Here is a 15,769-nt window from a genome sequence, read left to right as displayed (position 1 = left end):
ATTGTTGTAGAAATGAGTCAAAATTAATTAAACAAGTATTACTAAATAAAAAATAGATAAACAATCCGTGTTTAAGTATTCATTAGTCACAAAATTTAGCAAATAAAAATACTATTGTATGTTAATTGGTGAATTATATAGGTTATCTCTCTATTAAAATTTTTAAATTATTTTCTACAGTGAAAAGGAAAGAAGAGTTTTACAAGACAGATTAGTTACTTTCTCAATGTAAACTTGTAAGGATAATAGACAAATAAAGAACTAAAAATAAAATGATTCATTAGTGAGAAATAGAGTGCAGTTAAGGATAGATCATTACAACCTTTAATTTTTTCAGTAAAATGGGGTGTCTTCAAACTTGCTCAGCTTTGGAATGTTGGATAAGCTTCGAGAAGAGTAACCTTTAATTTATGTTGCTGTCTTTCTTAGTTTCCATTTTTTGTTTATAAATAAATTTCAGCCTCAAGGTGAGTTGGTGTTAGGGTAAATTATGAATTCATAATCTGACTCCATCCATGTGATGCAAAGAAAGCAGTTCCAAAGGAATATACACAAAAAAATGTGTTTACAAGAAGCAAGAGACACAATAACTCAATCAGATATGAAATACATGCTCAAAAAATACTCAGAATAATTAGAGCTACAAAATAATTTAAAATATTGTATCCCCAACTCATCATTTTTATAAATTATTTGATATAACAGTCAATGGGCCCGAACTCATTGTCATACATACATCATAGCAGTCATGCCATGCCATGCATATATAAGAAGTACACTATGCAAGGTATATAAAACTTCACAGTATAAAGCTTACCACTAAGTTAGGGAACAAGTTTAATGAGTCAACAGAAACCAGATCACTGATGTTGTTATCACTTGAACGAAGAATTAGAGATTTAAAGTCAATAGATGTCCACAATCTGTATTTCGTGCAAGATGATGAGCATCATCAAGAGAAATACTACCTAATAGAAGGCCTGCGCGAACAAGCTGGCGACAAGAGTGAGGGGAGACTACAACACCGCCAGCGACGCGAGTAACGTGAGTAGCGCCAGCGACACGATCAGAGTCCAGAGAAATTTGAATTTGAGAATTGAGAGAAGAGAATTAGGGTTCTTCTTGCGCCGTTGAGGGAAAGGTTGTGAAATAAGGGATGTAATCTAAATGATGGAGGACACTAAATTGTTAAAAATTGTATTTATATCTCATTAAATGAGAAATTCATTTTATAAAAATAAATGAGTAAAGTTTACAAATTTATAAATTTGGTTTAGTGACCAAAAAATTTTTGCACATGCTTAAGATCCTTGGTTCAACTCCCATATGTAACATTTTTAAACATATATAACACATATTATGGGGGGGTGCGGATAGGGCGGGTAGGGTTGAGACTCAACCCGCACCCTACCTGCTCCGCGTCCAACCCTATTCGCAGCGGATCGGGTTGGCAACCCTACCCGACCGGATTGGGTACCCACGGAAGGGTCCATGCTGCCATGTCTACTTGTGCGTCACCCAAATATGTCTTTGATTCAACAGTGGATTTGGAATCAAATTGACTCTTTCTCTCTCTTTCTCTCTTATATGCATGCTTATCAAGACAAGTTCACAAGTTAGCTCTTCGATGCATTCCTTACCTAGTTGCATTTCTCTGTTTCATGTGACCAATTTTCTCATTCTTTTTTGGTGTTCTTTTTGGAACTTTATTGTGTGTTACTAACTAGGATTAGAAAAAATTTTTGTCTTAATCAAAATGAATTAGAAAGTATTATTAAAGTAGGCTAAAAATTTAGCTTTTACCAAGAAAAAAAATTAAAATAGCCTGCAGATTGACCCTAGGCCCTTTGGCTTTACAGGACTTTTGGCCCTATGGACATTTTAAATAGTTAGCCCTGCAAGTTATAGGGCCATTTTTTTATCTTGGCCCTATAAGGTAGGGTCAAAGCCCTATAGGGCCAGCCTAATTGACAGTATTAGGTATAAATAGTTTATTATATTTTATTAATGGAATGTATGTTGCCAATATATTTTGGACTAATATTTTTTTATGACAACCAGTATTTATCTAATTACTAGAAGTTGGTCTTCATTCATCCAAAGGTTTTCCTTGTTTTATGATAATGCATAATTTTAACTTTTTCTATCGTAAGAGTAAAGCAATATGGAACTACCATTCTTGAATTCTATATTTCAATAAATTTCACAATTAAACAAAAAAATATTAAAGATCTTGAATCTAATTGACTCTACTTTTGGAATATCTATAATTTTTGGGCCTAATTACGTGCATAATCATTGCTATTTTTTTATAATTCACTATTTTATTATCTAGGCTAGGCCCAACTATAACTTAATAGACAAGCACAAAAAAAAATAATATGATAGAAACGATGTGATTATTGTAGGGTTGTTTTTACTTTTGAGAAACTTTTCTATTGTGCACCTGATTGGATTAGTAATTATTCATGTAATGACTAAGTATGCTAAGCTTAGAAGTGTTGTCCAAACCAAAAGACTAAACTGAAATTCATTTTAAAAAATCAAATAAAAAATAAACTAAAATAAATTAATATAGAATAATTAAATTATCTTGAATAGAATTTCATTCACTTGCAACTTGAAGGAATAATAAGGTTTAAATGACTGTTTTAGAAAACAATAACAGATAATTTATTACCTCTATAATTTTTCAATATATTATCCATTATTCAATCTAACTTTCTATAAGACTAATCTTTAACAACAAAACTTGGCGAGTTATCGACTAGATAATGCATAGAAACAAATAAGATCATATGTGACATCTAATTGGTGACATAATGCATTGGCAAGAGATACCAATATCCATCGAATTGATGCATGTGTATTGAGCCATGTGTTCATCAAGAATTACATTGTTATCTTTCTAGTTTGTCACCACGTATCCACGTTTTTTTTTGTAAAATTTTGGCCTCCTAATTTCAATGAATTTTCATATCGCATGACATTAATTTTAGAAACTTTCACTATAAACATTAAAGAAGAATATTAAAAAAAGTATTTACTCACTTCATTTAAAGATGTTAAATTATTCTTATGAATTTAAATTCCCTTGTGACATCATCCATCGGTAGACTACTTTCATCGACATTACGTATTTGTTGTAAAAAACAACACAAGTAAGGGAATTAATGACATAGTTTCAATAAGCATAGCGATTCAAAACCAAACACAAAATGTGTACATGATCTCACCAACCATGCTAACTTTACACTTTTCCCTCCTCGTATTCTTTGCCTTACATTTCCTTGTTCCACCATTTTTAAAACCCTGCATGAACATTAAATAGAACTTATGTATATTTTTTTAAATAATGGTTCACATATTTAGAATAATAACCTCTATATTATAAACACTAACTGTTACTTATGATTTTGGTCGTAATAATTCTTCAGATTTAACAATGGAACATTTGGTAGATTTAACAAAGCTTTTCTGAAGGTGTTATAGGATTTTATATTTAAATATCATGGTAAATAAAAAACAAGTGATGTTTGAAAATGTTTTGAGTATTATGAACTAACTTCAAAGCCATTCGTCTGTTGAGTGAAGTCAATCGTGGTTGATGCATTTTCTGTTGTTGTCTCAAAAAAATTAGCTTAATTAGTCTTTTGCAGTAGATCAGGGCATCACTTGTAGTAATGGCCATACTTGTAGCAATTAAAGCACGTTCTTTTTTTCATTCACGAAGACCTACGGGAAGGGGATCATTTGCTCTTAATAATAAAAATATCATTAATTCCTTCTACATTTGAATTTGGAGCGGCGGTGCCATGTTTCCATGACTGCAAATGAATAATTAGCTTCACAATTTTTGAATGAATTTCTTCAAAGTAAACATCATTTTTACATACAAGATCATAGAGCTAATTGCAATTGGATGCTAATGTACCCACTCCAAACTTTAAAACCCTCTCAACATCATCTTTATCATACATTCTTGTACAACTAAATTCATTTTTTGCATTCTTAGTCTACCTTTTATAGATTAAAGACTTTGGAAAGTCAAGCAGGTTCTCATACTTCATGGTACAGAAAATGTAGCTACAAGGAATGCCACCCTCAAATAACTTGTAAGAGCATGAAAATAGATTATTACATCTATGTAGTTCCACCAGTCAATCTTTTATCGGGTGTCCTAGAGCAGTCATACTAAACTTAACCTTGTCCCTAACAGTAGACAATAACTTGATATTTAATGCCCCATCCTTCTGAATGGTGTTACGTATTTACTTAAACATGTTATGAGTGAAACAATTTGCTACAAATCTTTCATAAACTTCTAAGAAAGTAATCATCACGAGCTTAGAGCATTGAGATTTAAAGTCAGCTACTAATTCATTGTTTCTATATTCATTTAATTTCCTATCTAGGTTACGCAGGAAGTCAATTAGTCTATTCTTGCGGTTAACATAAAATCTAATTAGAGAGTTTATACCTTCACACTGTGACGTTGTTCTAATGTACCTGAAAAACTTTTTCCTTAGGAAATAATATTCCCACATCATTCGAGTTTGATAAGTTTTTGCCATTCATGTATTGTAATAACCCGTTACCTTAAACCTTACCTCTTGTCATAAAGTGAAGAATAACAAAGTGTCACGACAATTCTAAAGCTCATACAGTAGTAAATAAGAAGAAAATACTAATACTAGAAGCTTGATGAAGAATTATAGCCCAAGGACATAGAAACAGAGATACATTGGCGAAACGTTCCTCACGATAACAAAAGGCGTAAAGACACAAGATACAACATAGAACATAATACCATAATGATCAAGATACAACACACACACACACACACACACACACACACACATATATATATATAGTCAAAAGAACTCTAGTCGTAGCCTGCGGAGTTTAGGCCAACTAGTTACAAACAGACAATACATAGTTTTTATGTTAAAACAGCTTATACAACTTATCTCTCAAGTAAACCTCTAAGGTAATAAAGTATAAAATACAAAAGGTAAGAAAATAACTACAACAAAAGTAAAGTACAATAAAGCATAAGAAAGGTCATCCTCCACTCTGTTACCATATCCGCAAACTCACAGAGGTGGGTTGCGACCTGCATTTGAAAAACAACAACATATGGTATGAGAACTGGATGTTCTCAGTATGGTAACAGTGTACAATATGTAAGATATAAAGTTTTGGGATGCCAAAGGCAATCCTAGAACTTCACATCAAATACAGATATTCAAGCTTAACAAAATAAATAACTTAAACCATAAACTATAAATAGTGTTATCTAAATTTAGGAGATTTCTAACTAATACAAAGCACACCGATATATCCCACAGTCTTCGCCAACCTACCCTCCATGCGATCCTATTGCCGCTGCCTACTTGACCTCCTTAGCACTAGACAATCAAAAGTATATGCAAACAAGTAATACACAGGTAATATTCATGTATCGCAAGTAATTCAAGCAAGTAGGCATATTATATATTTAGGCGAATGACAAGTAAAGCAAACAAGCACATAAGAGATGCATATGATGAATGTCTATCCTATTTGGCTCGTGATATCAGTTGTCGGTTCAAAATGTCAACCCGACACATCCTTGATATGTCGCCTCTCTACCACGCCAGGGATATAGTGTCCTACTCACTCTCAACCCATGGATATAGTACCTGGCACACTCTTTAGGGTTATAGTACCCATGTTCACTCTTGCAACAGAAAGGTTATGCAAGCAGGAGATTGCATCAATCCTCACATCTCAACGTAGGCAGAAGACTGCCTCGGCCCCTACGTCGACACCGCTACCTCGACAAGCGGGAGACTGCCACAGCCATTGTTCGAGGCGCATAGCGACTTACCAATACAATTCATATCACGTGAGCAGGAGACTACCACAACCCTCACATCCGAATGTAGGCGGGAGACTGCCACAGCTCCTACGATGGAGAATAATGCATATCACAATTACATAATCAATCTCATCATCCAGCCTCAATATCACAAGTTCATCATCAATTCAACTCCCCATCAGTTCACATGACAACCCCATCCAACTGACATATCAGGTCTAAGTCACCGTCTTCTAAACTCATACATAAATTATCAATTTAGTCCACTAACCCATCTGTATTAGTCTTAAGGTATAATTACTAGTTAGCAATCTTAAACAGTAGATAAAGAAGTTTGAAAAGTTAGAGAACCCTTGAAAAGTGAAGAAAAACTATTTTTTTGCAAAATAGAGGTCTCGCGTACGCAAGCCTCCTGTCCGCGAACGCATGTTGTTAAAATTAGGTGGTCACGTACGCAACACCCTGCTCGCGTACGCTAGTATTCCCACCCGAATGGAATACTCGCGTCGCGTGTTAAATTCTTGCATACGCATGCCTTGAAGTTACATGCTCGGGTACGCATGCTAGTGTCTGCGTACGCGAGACCTCTAGGCAGTAGAGAAAGCCCACGTCACGTGCACAGGTTCGCGTACGCATATTTTATCAAACTCAAAAAAATTTAAAGTTGCAACAAATCAGATTTTACCGAACTTCAAACATTCATAACTTCCTTTACAAAACTCCATTTTTCTCAAACTTTATATCATTTTAATGCTCTCAAAGTCATCTTTGATTTAAAATAAAAATCATTAAATTTCAAGATCTGAGGCTCAAGTTATTATTCGCCAAAGTTCGTCAAAAATAAAGTTTTACCAAATTCAACAAAATTCTCTAATTTCCAAAACTTCAAATCCAAACCAAATCAAACACACCCAAAACCAACACAAAACCTCATACTAATATTTCTCAACCATCTCTCATTCATTCACTATTAAAACCATTTAATCCTCACTAACTTATATTTTTATCAACCTCCTCACTTCCTCAACTCAATCATAATCAAAACTCACCATCACCACCAATTGTTAACAACACCAACCACAATATTCAATACTCATTATCATTATCAACATTCACAATCAAACACAAATAATCACCATCTTAATTCATCAAAATCATCACAAGCATCAATAATCATCAAACATCATCAACACCAATAATTCCCAACAATCACCATCACCCACAATAATCAATAACTACCAACAATTAACATCAATCCATCATCATATTAGAGTCCACCACAATCATACCTCGACATATACCTTTTCTTTATTCTCCATCATCATGCATATACCACAAACATAGTTCAAACAACCATATATCCAATTCAATCCTATCCTATGGTCCACTAGCATAAGTTTTACTAAATATTACATATTACATAAAGGAAACCGAAAGCATACCTTGGCCGATTATCCTTTACGCACAAAACCACTTCACCACAAGCTTTCAAGCCTTCAACTCAACGCCAAACAACACCAAGAACACTCTATATCACAAAAAACAACAAGAACCAAAGTTAGGGTTTATGACATACAACTAAACACAAGGATTTAGTGATATCTCACCTTATCCAATGAGTTTTGGAGTAAAACCCACTACTCATCCACCATTAAATTCACAATTCTTTTAACTTCACATGTATCTTCATTTATTGCTAGTAAAATCTAATGAATGTTCATCATCTGAAATCGATTCATAATTGAAATCATCACCCAAATCATTGTCCGAATTAGATTTTACATCATCTATGTATGTAGACATTATGTTTACCTAGCACAATCAAACATGGTGAATTAAAACTATAGGAATTTATTAGATTATTTATTAAAACAGAAATAATTCTTTCTTAGAAATAATTTTATCAAAATATGCATAAATTAAAGACAATTTATGACATAACTACATGACAATTTTACCCATTGCTAAACATTATCAATAGTTGTACGGTACAACTTTATTAATTTTTGGTCTTGTTTAATTTGATGATGGTGTTCCAACATATACATAACGATGAAAATCATTCATTCAACTAAAATTAAAGTAAAGAAATAATGCTAACTACCAATGTATTATTGAGTTTTCTTTTATCAATATTTTCTCCCAATATATATAGATTATAGTTGAAATAATGCAGGTTTAGGTTGTGAATTACACTAAATTTACTAAGAACTTTTTCTAAAAAAAGAAGAAGAAAGCATATAAATCGCAATTCACAGGGTAGATGAATATAACCAAAGATTTGTTATTAATTTATAACATATTATCATTATCATATACCTATTTTTTAAAAGAGGGTTTCCAGTTAGTGGAATTCCTACATATCTTCAAGGAGCGCAATTCACAGGAGAGTTTATATTGTGTTCTCTTTCTTGGTAGTTTATCTATACTCCATCCTCTTCGACCATAACAATTTCATTTGTTCTCTTTTCACATCTTCTTTGCATTGGTCTCTTCCACTCTTTTTTATTTTTTAAATTAATTTTTTTTATCTTCTGACATGTTCTCTCTACAACCTCTTTGACTCTTCAATCCTCTTCTCTATCCTTCATCGGTACCATAAATTTCTTTGTCCTTATTCATTTGTTCTTTTCCTCTTCCTTTCATTCCCATCAGTTCTACAAATTTTAGTGTTTCAAAATTTAAATTTTGAATTGATAGTTAATTTAAACTAAATATTTACTTTCATTATACTCCAGAAGATGATTTTCTTTTTTACAATTCTTTCTTCTCTCCAGCTCTCATGGCCAACAACGATCTCTCCCCCTGGTCGATGAAGCGATCGTGCATCGTGTGGATGTCTCAGCTGCACGAGCTCTTCCTTGCGGTGGTGGACACGACTGCGGCGATGGAACAGGTTACAGTGATTGACAAGGCAGCTACGACTATGAGTTTCATCTGCATCTGGATTCATTAGTCAAGTCACACATCTTCCTTCCTTCCTTTTTAACAAAACCACATTCTTCAATTATCCATCTCTTCTTTGGTACGTTGCTTTCAAGTTAATCTTTTCTTTTCTTTTATTAATGTGGTGGTGGTGGTAGGTACAGAGGAGGAAGCAGAAAGCAGTGAAAAAGAGTAGATTAGTAGAAAGAACTGAGTGACTGACACAGAGAGCACATGCAGTGAGACTAGGAAAGCAGAGAGCAGAGCAACAGTGATCAATCGTAGATTGGTGAGATCTATTTACTTCCTGTTATCGTTTTTCTTCTTTGATATAAGATTTCTAAGTAATGCAACATGAATTATAAATTTTTTCTTTGCTTTTAATGTCCTTATTTTTGTAAATTCAGAGTAATTTAGGAACTACGGTAAAAGATCTTGCTGCAACTACTAGGGAAGTTTGTATCTATTTTATTATGTTTTTATTAGTTTTTTATTTAGTTGCTTAAATTTTTTCTTTGCTTCTACTTATTATTATCTCCTCTCTTTGAGTTATTACTATATTTGATTGATGGCCATAATATATATTTTCTTAATATGGATTTCAACCTTCAAACTATGTTACATTCATGATAGATTCATATTAGGAGTCATATTTCATGATGCCCCATTGTAGTTGACCACTTACTTTCCTAGCTTGATTCAATTACACCATTTAATAAGTGATACCATTATGTGAAAATTTATTGTTCTTATGATGCAAAAGCTTATGCTTTTAACTAGCCATCTATTGAAAGAAAGTTTACCCATAGTGAGAAGATTGTGACATTTCATTTTTCAGTTCTTATTTTCTCCGTTTGAATTTTTTTACTTCAGTAAAGTTTGTCATACTTGAAAATATGAGTTGTGTGTGTACTCATGTTGATATCTTTATGTTTCTTTTTTACAGGATTGTATTTTTTTCCTCTATGGTTATTTAATACCAAATATATCACAATTACCCTAAATATGCATTAAATGTTATCTTAATTTCAGTTTTTTTATCTCATCATAAACTTCTTAATAGTTATCTCTTTTTAACTATTTGTTTATCCTTACTTTCATTGAAAAGTTTGGTTATGCCAAAGTTAAGGGGAATAACAAACTTTGTTGAATTCCATTAGCTGAAAAGGAATCAGGTTCGTCAAATCCATAGTTTTATTCTTTTTCTGAGCCATATAGCTTGCGTGGACAAGATTATATTGATATCAGCTTATGTATATATCAAATAATGATTCAACAGTGCAAAAACTGAGTTATAAGCATGGCATTTAAGTTAAGTTTATTGGAAAAAGAATTATAATTATTTTTGGTGACTTAAAAAAAGAATTGTAATTTAAAAATTTTTTTTAAATATTTATTTATTTATTTTTAACTAGCTCTATTCTTTTTCCTTGAAGCTTATGATTCGTAATGCCACTTTCTTTGGATCTTTAGATTTGTTCCAAGAATTTTAACAAAAGAATACTCTCTTTGTAAGAGTACAAAGAAAGTATTCTATTATGAAACTCTTGAAAAAAAGTACTTTGTTTGCTCTTTACAATTAGCTTCATGTTGAGGACTTATGATTACATTTCATTTAAAGAGTAACTTTTATTTGATATTTTTCTGGTTTAAGTTTTAAGTAGAGTTTCTTTGTTATACTAAAGGACATTTACCTTGAACTCTTTTCAATTAGTTCAACTTATTATTTTATAGTACATGCAACATATTTATGGTTAGATATTTGAAGTGAAATATTTTTGCTTAATTAAATTTGTGTAATGTTGTGAATTATTTATCAAATCCATTTCAAGAGTTATTATTATTTTTTAATCTAATAATGTTCTTATTTATCAATATTTACATTTGTGATATGTGTGAAAGTTAGATTGTTATAATATTTAAGGATCTATTGATTGTTGAGCATTTTCATTTCTTGAGGCTCCTATCTTAATAATGAAACATTATTGTACTATAAAGAAAATGAAGTGACTGAAGTGTCTGAGTCAAGTTTTCTAATCAAAATGCTTACAATTTCATGCAGCAGCACAAAAGGATTAAGAGGAATATCATTGATTTTTTGAGAAGCTTAGGCAATGACAGTCATCATTCCCCTAGAGAAGCCCAAGAACAATTTAGGCTTTAAGGTGAATGAGTTGAAAATTTCAATATAGACATGTGATTTGGATATGATTGGCTTATTATATGTGCCCTTTTTTCACTTTAAATTTTGGAATTGGAATGCATTGTGTGGTGTTTGTTGATTTGTTTAACTGAAAATACATTTTAATCATTCCTTGAAAAGAAGGGTTTTGCAGCTGGTTGGAGTCTCAGTATATCCTTCTTTAACCTTGCTCATAATGCTCTCAACTCACTTGGCTTCCTAAAGAGAATCTCTAGGTGGCTACCTTCTCTTTCTATGCACTTAACTATTTGAGTGTTTCATATCTTTTCTCACTTTAGTTTTGACTAAACTATCTTCTCAATCCTGTAGTTTTTTGCCAATAGAGTATTTTTTGGTGTTGTTGCCAATTTTATCTCTAAGAACCAACACTTGCTCTCACTTCTAATGGCAAGATTAGAAAGGTTTATATCAAATGATTGTATTATTTTTCCTACTTTAATTATGTTCACTTTAATTCTTTTTGTTTCCCCTATTTTAATTACTAAATTGTGTTAACTTATTTTACATTTCAAGTAAGTTACGATAATAAACTTGTTGGGAGAGAATTTCAAATTAAAGTTTATTGTTAGCATGTAATAAAAGCAATTTGAAGTCTTTTTAAAATAAAAAATGAGTTTTATTTCTTTAAATTTTTCTTTTTATTATAGTTTTTGAGTTGGATTGTTTTTTTTTAAGGTGAATGAGTTGAAAATTCCAATCTAGACATATGATTGTCAGAATGACCGTTGTTCTATACTTATATTGGAGCTCTATACACATCATATCAAATATACGATGTGACTAATGTTCCTTGGTTCACCAAAGCTACCATCCAAAGGTTTTGTTTTCTTTCCTTTTTCTTGGGAATTTTAAGCAAGATTGTTTATCTCTTGAATTATGAGTTTCAGGTATCTAAATGGAGTTTATGAGTTGTGAACAAAAGGAGCGTGTTTCATGGTGGTGTTGATGTTGTTTACGTTCCCTCTCCTATTAAATCATCTGGGCACCATCATCTTAACAGCAACAATTCCTTTTATTTTCTCTTCACATCCTCTTTATGTTGGTTACTTTTTCTATTTTTTATTCCCTAACCTAATTTAATTCGTATCCTTTCTCTTCTGACACTTTTTCTCTGTAACTTCCTTCATTTTCCAATCCTCTGCTTTCTCCATCATCATTAACGTAATTCAAGGTAATGTCCAAAATGGTCCTTGAAAATTCCAACTCGCTTTAGATTATTCCCTCACTTTTTAAAATGATCAAATAAATCCCTCACTCTCAGAATCGTGAATCTCCGTTAGTCCAAAAGTTACTAGACGTTTTAACGGCGCTAAGGTGTATAGTTAAGTGCCAAGTTGGCACTTAACTGCACGCTGATGTGGACAAATAATGAATTCAACTCAAACTGGTGTTCCAAATTTGATTAAAATGCCCAAATTGATCCAATTTTCACTTATAAAACCCTAACCTCCAAATGTTTATCTTTATTCTTCGTCTCCACTAATCTCCTTCTCATTGTTGTTGTTCTAGCCATAACAAACTTTGCACATCAGAATCATAAGAAATAAAACACAAAAAGAAAGAAGAAAGCAAATTAAACGAAAATAACAATATTAAAACAATTTCCTAATTTCTATTTTTGTGAGATTCGAACTATTCTGAACTTTCAAGTTTCTTCTCACACATACACCACCTTTGTAAGCAAGAAACAACCTCAAAGAAAGAAAAATCGAACCTTGAAAATAAACTAATAATTAATAAAAGCAAATCAAATGCACCCTTATTCCAATCAATACAATAATAGATCCAAAAGTAGCATTACCCTTTGGTTGATCCTAACCACCATCTTACTCTACATTCCATATTTTCCCAACCTTCTCCTCTTCGACAACAATGACAAAAAAAATTGCCCCCCATCACCACCACCACCAAACTCGACGGCACCGCAACACAACAAATCCTCCAAATTAGTACTGACAACAACACATCCATAACCATATCAACTGAAGAAGAAGAAGCTTCCAATGACAAAAAAATGAAAACAAAAAAGAAGCAATTACGTCGTCAGAAGAAGAAGTGGAAAATAACTACCCCGTGGTGGTTCAGTTAACCCCGAACAAACGGCACAAACAACCGAAATAGAATGGAAGCACGTTGTTTTTAGGATTGTCGCATCATCGAACTTGTGGCAACAAAGAAAAGAATACATCAAGGTATGGTGGAGACCAAAAGAAACTAGCGGCTTTTTTTTTTGGATCAGAAAGCAAGAACAACAAAAAACAAAAGGTTACCGGAGATTGAATATCCTTTAGATTAGTGCCAAGATTAACAACATCATTAAGAATGAGAGGAGTGAAGACGAAGAACAAAGATGAACATTTGAGGGGTTAGGGTTTTATAAGTGAAGATTGGATCAATTTGGGCATTTTAATCAAATTTGGAACACCAATTTGAGTTGAATTCATCGTGTGTCCACGTCAGCGTGCAGTTAAGTGCCAAATGTATACCTCAGTACTGTTAAAACGTCTAATAACTTTTGGACTAATGGGGATTCACAATTTTGAGAGTGAGAGACTTATTTAGTCATTTTAAAAAGTGAAGGACTAATCGAAAGCAAATTGAGAATTTCAAAGACCATTTTGGGCATTACCTCAACGTAATTCATCTTTCTTTTTATTCAAATTTTAATGATGTATCCCCTTTTCTCTTCCACCCACCATGCAGGTTTCCTATGATGACAAGAATGGTGTTGTTGTGTCGTTATGATCGATGGTGATGATTATGAGATTCGGCAACAAATAGGCTGTGACGACAGTTTCTATGGCTCCATACATTATTTCAGAAATACTCCTGATGTAATGGTCTCTTTTTTATCTCACTTCTTATTTCTTATTTCTTATCTTCAACAAAAAAAAAAGATTTAAAATCGAAATCTTTACCGAATTCTCAGTTTGTTAGTTTTTTTGTGTGTTGGAAATGGGGTTATGTGCAGATGTGGGAAGATATAATTCAAAAGGCGAAAGAAGGAGACATTGATGTCATTGGAACCTACGTCTTTTGGAATGTTCATGAGCCTTCTCCTGACAGTGTACTTTGCTTTATTTTATTTTTACTCTTTCTCTCTCAAGTCATTGGTTTTGTCTTTGACTCAACCATCTTCTCATAAATTTTTCTATTATTTTGAACTATGTTCTGTGGTGTATTTTGGTGATGTGAATGGAATTTAATACAATTTTAAATTTAGGTATTTTTTATTCAAAAATTTAGGTATGATCTGGTGAGGTTTGTGAAGACAATACAAAAAGTAGGGCTATATATTGTTGTATATCATTAAATTATTACTTGGTTTTTTTCATCACAAGGTTCTGAGATTTTTTCATTAAATTACAAATAATAGTAGTCACTTAATCCGTGTATATTTCCTTTAATGTTCAGTATCCAAGGTATATTTGATCCCAAATCTCATATCCTCTAATAGTGATGCTAATTATATCATCTAAGTACCTATGTAATATATTAAAATTTAAAAACCATATAGGGATGACCATCATTCTTCTAACCTTTTTATAGATTACACTCTTCATCAATAGATTATTTTTATTATATTGACTGATGAAAGCATATTTTCTGTACCATCTAATGTGTCATAATTTTAGTCATGTGTTCACTATACTATGAATGTATTCATGTAGGTATTATTTGTTACAATTTGTTTATGTAAATTGTTAATGAATCATACATCCCAACTATATTCTTCAAGAATTTCAATGTATTATATGGTGGAATGTTAGAATTTCATTTTTGTCATCTTTTTTTCTTTATGTTTAATATTCAAATCTATTGTGTTGCACGGGTTGGGTGTTGGTGGTACAACTAGGCTGGAGGCGGTGTCGTAAATGAAGTAAAATTTATTAGTAGTTATTCACACGAATGCATTCTCAAAGAGTCCTTTGAGAAGACTTTCAATTTTTATCCATTGGGTGGTGGTCTATATATACATATTAGATTTGTTGTATCATCCATTTCCTTTGTTGTATCAACTATTTTTTTCTAGATATAAACCAATGTGCTTATTCATTTTGTTTTCATTGTGTAGTATATTCCTACTGCTTTATGCAAGAAGCTCAAACCTTTTAGTGTTAGAACCGTATGAATTATAATTGGTCGTGACTCTTCTACTAATAGAAGATTCTACTTTAAGTTTTTCAATAGTTCTGGTAGGCAAATTGAGTTTTAAGTTTGTTTTTGGATGGATGAATTTTATTTCTGTTTACAAGTTGTAAGTTAGGGATGTTTGTATATTTAAGATTGTATCAACATATTCATTTGAGATTTAATATATTCAGAGATTGATGTTAGATTGTCGATGTGTTTAATCATGTAATTTTTCTACCACTGAACTTTAATTCTTTTTTCTATATAGTTAGTATATCATATGACCAACTCAGCTTTATTATATTTAGTTGTAAATCTTATATTAGTATAACTATATTTAAGTGTGTATTACAAGTTTAAATGTCTCTATATGATTATGTTTTTGGCTTATAATTTGATATGAAGTTTATTATGCTACACAATTGTTACTATGTTATCAGTGTTAGCATGCTGACAATATATAAGCTCAATAGAAAATTAATATGAGAAAGTATTTTTAGTTATGTAATACATGAAAAAGCTTTTTAACATTAGTGATTACCATGTAAAGAATGATTTTAGTTTATATTCGTGTATCTTAATTTGATTTGATTAACGGTATATATTATGTTATGCATGTATAATGTAATTTTTAGTTCCCGTGC

This window comes from Arachis stenosperma, chromosome 7 (assembly GCF_014773155.1).
Source record: "Arachis stenosperma cultivar V10309 chromosome 7, arast.V10309.gnm1.PFL2, whole genome shotgun sequence".
In the NCBI taxonomy this organism is placed as follows: Eukaryota; Viridiplantae; Streptophyta; class Magnoliopsida; order Fabales; family Fabaceae; genus Arachis; species Arachis stenosperma.
Note: the sequence above shows the minus strand (reverse complement) of the source record.